The sequence below is a fragment of the Cupressus sempervirens genome, chromosome 8 (genome assembly GCF_028749045.1).
Source record: "Cupressus sempervirens isolate cs-2001-9-10 chromosome 8, ASM2874904v1, whole genome shotgun sequence".
NCBI lineage: Eukaryota > Viridiplantae > Streptophyta > Pinopsida > Cupressales > Cupressaceae > Cupressus > Cupressus sempervirens.
Genome location: NC_143125.1, coordinates 794,152,495 through 794,158,784, shown reverse-complemented (window position 1 = coordinate 794,158,784; position 6,290 = coordinate 794,152,495).

Genomic DNA, 6,290 nt, shown 5'->3' with positions numbered 1-6,290 from the left:
AATAATTAATCTAACAATTAAAAAAAAATGAATGATAAATAATCTAGACTTCGACCGATTACTTATCAAAAAAAAATAGTAAGAGTAGATCATAATAGCATGAATCTTTATAAAATAAAATCTTATCTAATACTTATATATATTCTAAGGAAGCAACTTGTTTTACAAAAAATAATGGCATGCTAGGAGGCAAGACATCCATTGATCGGTAGAGAAAGTACATAAAGATTTATCACATCTGGGCAATTTAAGACATTGATCAAGGAAGCTCATGAATACCTTACTCAGATATAGAGCAATTACAAAATAAATTAAATAATAAGGAATAGAGAAAAGTCTTGCAAGTCGAGGAACATCACTATCTGAGGGAAAAATACTACCATAATAAATACATAGCCATAGAAACTAAAAGACATCTTGAATTCCAGCAGCAACTGGAGGATGAAAAAGATAAGGTTTTAGATAGTTTAGCGGCAACATTGTGCCATTGATTTGATTATCATCTGATATAGAAATAACAAAGATTGTCTATGGCTTAGAGTATCAGGAAATTGTGTTAGAGATTGTGCTCAATGGTGGCCATATTTTTTTTAACTTGCAAATCAATTTTGTACTTTTGAAAATACACGCGATTGAGTGGTTTAGGATAGAAAAAAATGTATTTAGTAGTCGATGTGGAATGGAAAACAAAAAGTATTAAAAGTATGTACATTATAATGAGTTAAATCACACTAAGGGTTGAATGATGTTGTGAATGGGTGAGAGGAACAGCAACACTAAATTGAGTTGTTGATAAAGATGTGATGTACCATGAAGGATGTGTTGTTAGCATGAATGTTGATGGTATTCCTTTGGGGGAGTATCCTAAGAATTGGAGTGTATTGGCATGATGCATTCATGACATAACTGTGTTTGTCATTGATGCCAACATAGCAGTAAGTATGTGAAGACTAATAGAGAAGCAGACAAAGCTCTTTGTTGTACATATATGATTTTGCTTATCTAGAGATGTGCGGTCATGGACATGTGCATACTATGTCCTAATGGCATGGTTCAATGCACAATAAGTAAGTTGAAGACTTACGAAAGTTGTACCTGATTTATAGAGAGCACTATAGAGATAGAGTACCTAAGAAGTAGTGTTTGATGTTTGCATTATATCTTCTAACAAAGATATAATATGGTGATGTGTGGTCAGCCAGTGACTTATGATAGTCTGATGACAACATCAGTGAATGTGCAAGCCCTAGTGTTGCACATATGAGAAGTCGTATAGATGGTGAGCTGACAGTGCTATTGTAATTGTAAATTAATTAATTATCTTATTCTAATTAATTAGGAAAGCCTCAAGGATGACTCAAGGAATTATTTTGAAGATATGGTATAAAGGAAAGATGTTTTCCTTGTTTGTAATATGAAGTAATCATTGTATTGGATATGAAGTATGAAAAGGAGAAGGGTGTTTACTGAATGTGAGTAAGCGATCCAAGAGATTACTGGATGTGAGATTTGTGATCTAGTTACAAGATCAAAAGGACAAAAAATCCAATTGATAGGATAGAGAAAGAGGAAGAATGAGTATTATTCATTTCTATTATCCTACAAGGAATAATACAGAGATCATTTAGATAGTGTGTTCATTGGTCTTGCCCCTGAAGATGTTTGGATAGTGGGTCCATCTGTCTTCTACAGCTCCTAACAGGGTTGGCACAACTCCTAACAAGGTTGGAATCTCCCAACAATGATTCAAAGTCTCCTAACAAGGACTTATATGTACTGAATGTTGTTATAGACTCCTAATAGGGTCCATCTTATAGCAAAAAATATTTATATTAGTACATCATTTTGTGGGTACCATCCCCACCAAGGTTTTCCCTCTAATCAAGGGTTTCCCTATAAACATATATGGTGTTAATTGTGCATGAGTATCTTGTTGTGGCTTTTGATTATATTGTTCATATGGTTAAAGTTTATTAAGGTTGATAATTGTGACATTAGTTGGATAACTAATTCATCCCCTCCCCCTCCCCCCCTCCCCCCTCTTATTTATATCGGTGGACTATATATTCTAACATGTGCAATATATGAAAAGTATTAAATAGTAAGGAACCCAAAATAAGAAAAAACAAAAAGGGCATTTGAACCATTTGACAATATGCCTCACAAAACTACAGTTTTGTATGAATCAATGATCGTAGGATATGTTTGAAATGAATTCAGGAAAAATTAAGAAATATGAGAAGTATCAAAAGATTCTCAGGCAAGTTAATTTGTGGGCATTGTTCTAAAACATATGTTTGCATAAATAGAAGCTTTAGAATAGAGTGATTCAAACAAATATATCTTTTAGTAATGTATTCCACACTCACATGGTCAAGATATGGTATATGGTTACCAAGATATGAATGTTTTATATGTACCAAACATGGGATTCTATATATTATACATGATCTATTTGACTGAATGCCTAATAGATGTGTTATTCACAGAATGCAGACTTTACTAGTATATCAATTCATGGTATAAGAATACATTCAAAATATTTTGGTGAATGCATATGGGAGATGGTGAAGCAAAGAGTCATGAAATGAGAGAAAGAGAATGATAAATTCAGAGGGGTTAGAGAAAACCAAAGCTACATTAATGTATCTTTACACAAATTACATGGTTGAGTTTCAACCAATGTATTCAACATCTTAAATTCAGAGGCTTTGTGAGGAAAAATTAAACTAAAACCTTGATACAGCTTTGGGATTGCTATTTAAGTTGTTGAGGTCAACACAAATACAAGGAATACCAGTCAGAAAGCTTATGAACTCCCAAGTGTATGGTTGGACAAATATATAAATGGCTCGTCGTGTTTCCTATATTAGTAAAGATGCTTTTAGTAGTATTTACTTTAAATCTCATACCCATACATACATGAAACATTTTCTAGGAGGACTATTATCAAGTCCTAGTAGATTAGTCATGTTTCCTATATTAGTAAAGACACCATTAGTAGTATCTACTTTAAATCTCATAACCATACATACATGAAATATCTACTAGGAAGATTATTATCAAGTCCTGGTAGATTATCATTTGAATGCATGAATATAGAGGAAGATTTTAAGTAAGAGCCAAGTAGTGGTAGAAAATAAATAAGATGTGATTTAGAATGGTAATATCCAATCCAATAATACAAGTCAAGGGCATAGTAAAGACATTATATCTTTTAAGAAAAAGTTAAAGGAGCAAGCCAAATGAAAGGTATGAAGGGATGCGATCATAGCCTATTAAGGTTGACAACCATGAAACAAAATAATTTGATTGTGGTAATATAAGGATAGCAATGATCATGTCCATACAAATATATGTTGAGATCATAGATAGATTATAGGCTCACTCATAAGGCAAATTGGAAGAAATTTTCCTAAGTCTATAGAATGGAATGAGTGGAAATTTTACATTGTATAATAACCAATAATTCATTCCCACTTAAACCATCTTTATAAGGGAGATTATCCATTCTCAAATAATATAAGAAATTAATTTCTGATTTAATGTCTATGGACCTTCTTATAAAGATAAGTATTTTTTATCCTCGAGTGTCAAATTTATCTACCCATTATAGTATCTCTCTTATTGTATTTCTATATGTACTATAAATACCTATTTCCTTGATTTTTTCTTTTGTCTTTGAGGGTGTTCTTGCAGGAAAAGAAGGTTGGTACTTTACACATGTTACCAAATAGTGTGCAGACTCAATCTTATAAAAGTAGTTCCAAAGAGGCTATGATCTAGAATTCATTACTCATCTAAAGTTCATGACAGATAAAGTGAGTCTTTTGATGCAAATAGCTTTGATGATTGAGACTATGAGTATTCTTCTACATTAAGAAGGAGTCTGACACTTCTTCAAAGCAAACATAGGAAGATGGATATTCAAAGGAGTCTAAAAATACATGTAACTACATGATTTTGATGGGTCTACCCCAGTGTACATCAGGAGGAAGTAATGACTTCTCACTAGAAAGACAAAAGATTGATATCAAAATCAGAGGGAGTCTGACAGTTTATCACAAGCATCCTTGTACAAAGAGAGCCTCTAAGGGAGTAACTAGACGATCTAACTTCCAAAGATTTTTTTTCTGAGGGAGGATTACAAGGTGCAATTCCTTGTTAATGAGTTCTCTACAAAAGAAAACTTTGAGGTGAAAAAAACCTTGTTTCACCCTCTAGGAGAAACTATGATGGGTCCACCCTCTGACTTGGTTCATTGTGGATATCATGTTAGTTACTACATGATGTTGTTGTGATTTATGTCATGAAAGGTGATGATCTTTCATTTGATATATGTGTGAGGTCATTATTGCAAGGTGAAGATCTTAGCAATAGCTTGACCATGTTACCATGATAGACTTCATTAAGTTGTTGTCCTTGAATGTGTTGGTAATCATGTTAACAAAATATATCATGATCAAGTAATTTAAATTGTTGTCCTAGAATGAGACAGAAATCATGATATTGTGGTTGTTGTTGTTATTATTATTGATCCATTATCATGATAGACTACAGTAATTTTTTGTCCCGAACTATTCCAGAAGTCATGACAATAAGTAAATCATGATAGTCCTAGATTGAACCAAAAATCATGAGATCAAGATTGACTGCCTGATTAACTATGTTTGTGTCTCAGAATGTGACAAAAATTAGATAGTATTTATTCTTAAAGGGATATAATTTTGTATAATATTTTTTTATGCAAACTCGAATACAAGATTATTGAGATTAAGAAATTGATATTAACCTCCCTCGCTAAGAGGGAGTGTTAAGTAATAGCTTCGATAGGATCTGATCTATTAATATATGGAACATACATATACATATGTATATGTATATACATGCATATGTGTATATATATATATATATATATATATATATATATATATATATACATGTTTGATTTACTTCACATACTGATATCTCATGTTATTCAGTACTTTGTGATCATACCTCGACTGGGCTATATATTAATATTTATGTTGTGATAGTTTCTCTCTTGTATCAAGCATCGATTAATGGAGTGTGTTGGAGATTGTGATATGTGTTATAATAGAGACTACTTTGTTGTCCCTGAGATCAAGGTTGTTATCTGATAGACAGCATTTAGTATTGTCCCGAAGTGTGTCAAAAATTAGACAATTCATATCTTTCTAGGATATGATATTCTTGTCGATAGGCATCTTGGTGTTATAGTAGTGCTCATATCACAATAAAGTGAGATTGATAAGATTGTTCATAATCAAATAACCATTTGTTAGATGGTTGTTTTGTTTAAATCCTCCCTCACTAAGAGGGAGTGTTGATGAAATAGCATTAATTGAATTATATCTAATTTCATGGATATATGTTGATATCCTTAAATATGGCATTCTAGGAATATCATATTGAGATGACATCTCTCTATATGCTTGAGACCATACTGTGTTCTATAACAATCCTCCCTAGCTAAGAGGGAGTGTTAAGATTATAGCTTCAGTTAGATTGATTTGATCATAAGATACATTGTTGATGGTAAATCATCATACACACACACACACACACACACACACACACACACACACACACACACACATATACACATACATATATATATACACTTATATGTATATATATATGTATGTGTATATATATGTGTGTATGTGCATATATGTATATGTATATGTATATGTATATGTAGATATACATATATATATATATATATATATACATATACATATATATTTATGTATATCTATATATATATATATATATATATATATATATATATATATATATATATATATATATATATATATACATAAATATATATGTATATGTATATATGTATGGTTATATATATTATTGTTAATAGATTATTATTATTTAATGATGATTAATCATAGAGACATGTCTCCTCCTCTCATATTTACAAGTCATTCAAGTCTACATTTGGAACACGCAATATGATGACAGTGTTATTACATTTGCAAAAAATGATCTTTTAAACTCAACAAAACTAAATTTAACATTTATTTTATTTTTATATTTTTAAAATAAATAAAATGATGTGTATGTCTATGTAATAAGCACAATAGTTCTGAAGTAAAATAGAATATTTTTTAAACAAGGGTTTCATCCCATAATGTGATTATAAGTGGTGGTGGTGGTGTTATGCCACTAAGGTTCAAATTCCCAATAACGCATTGTGATTGCAGACTTGTAACTTTATTGATCAAGTATGCTTGCAGGTTCAAACCTCTATT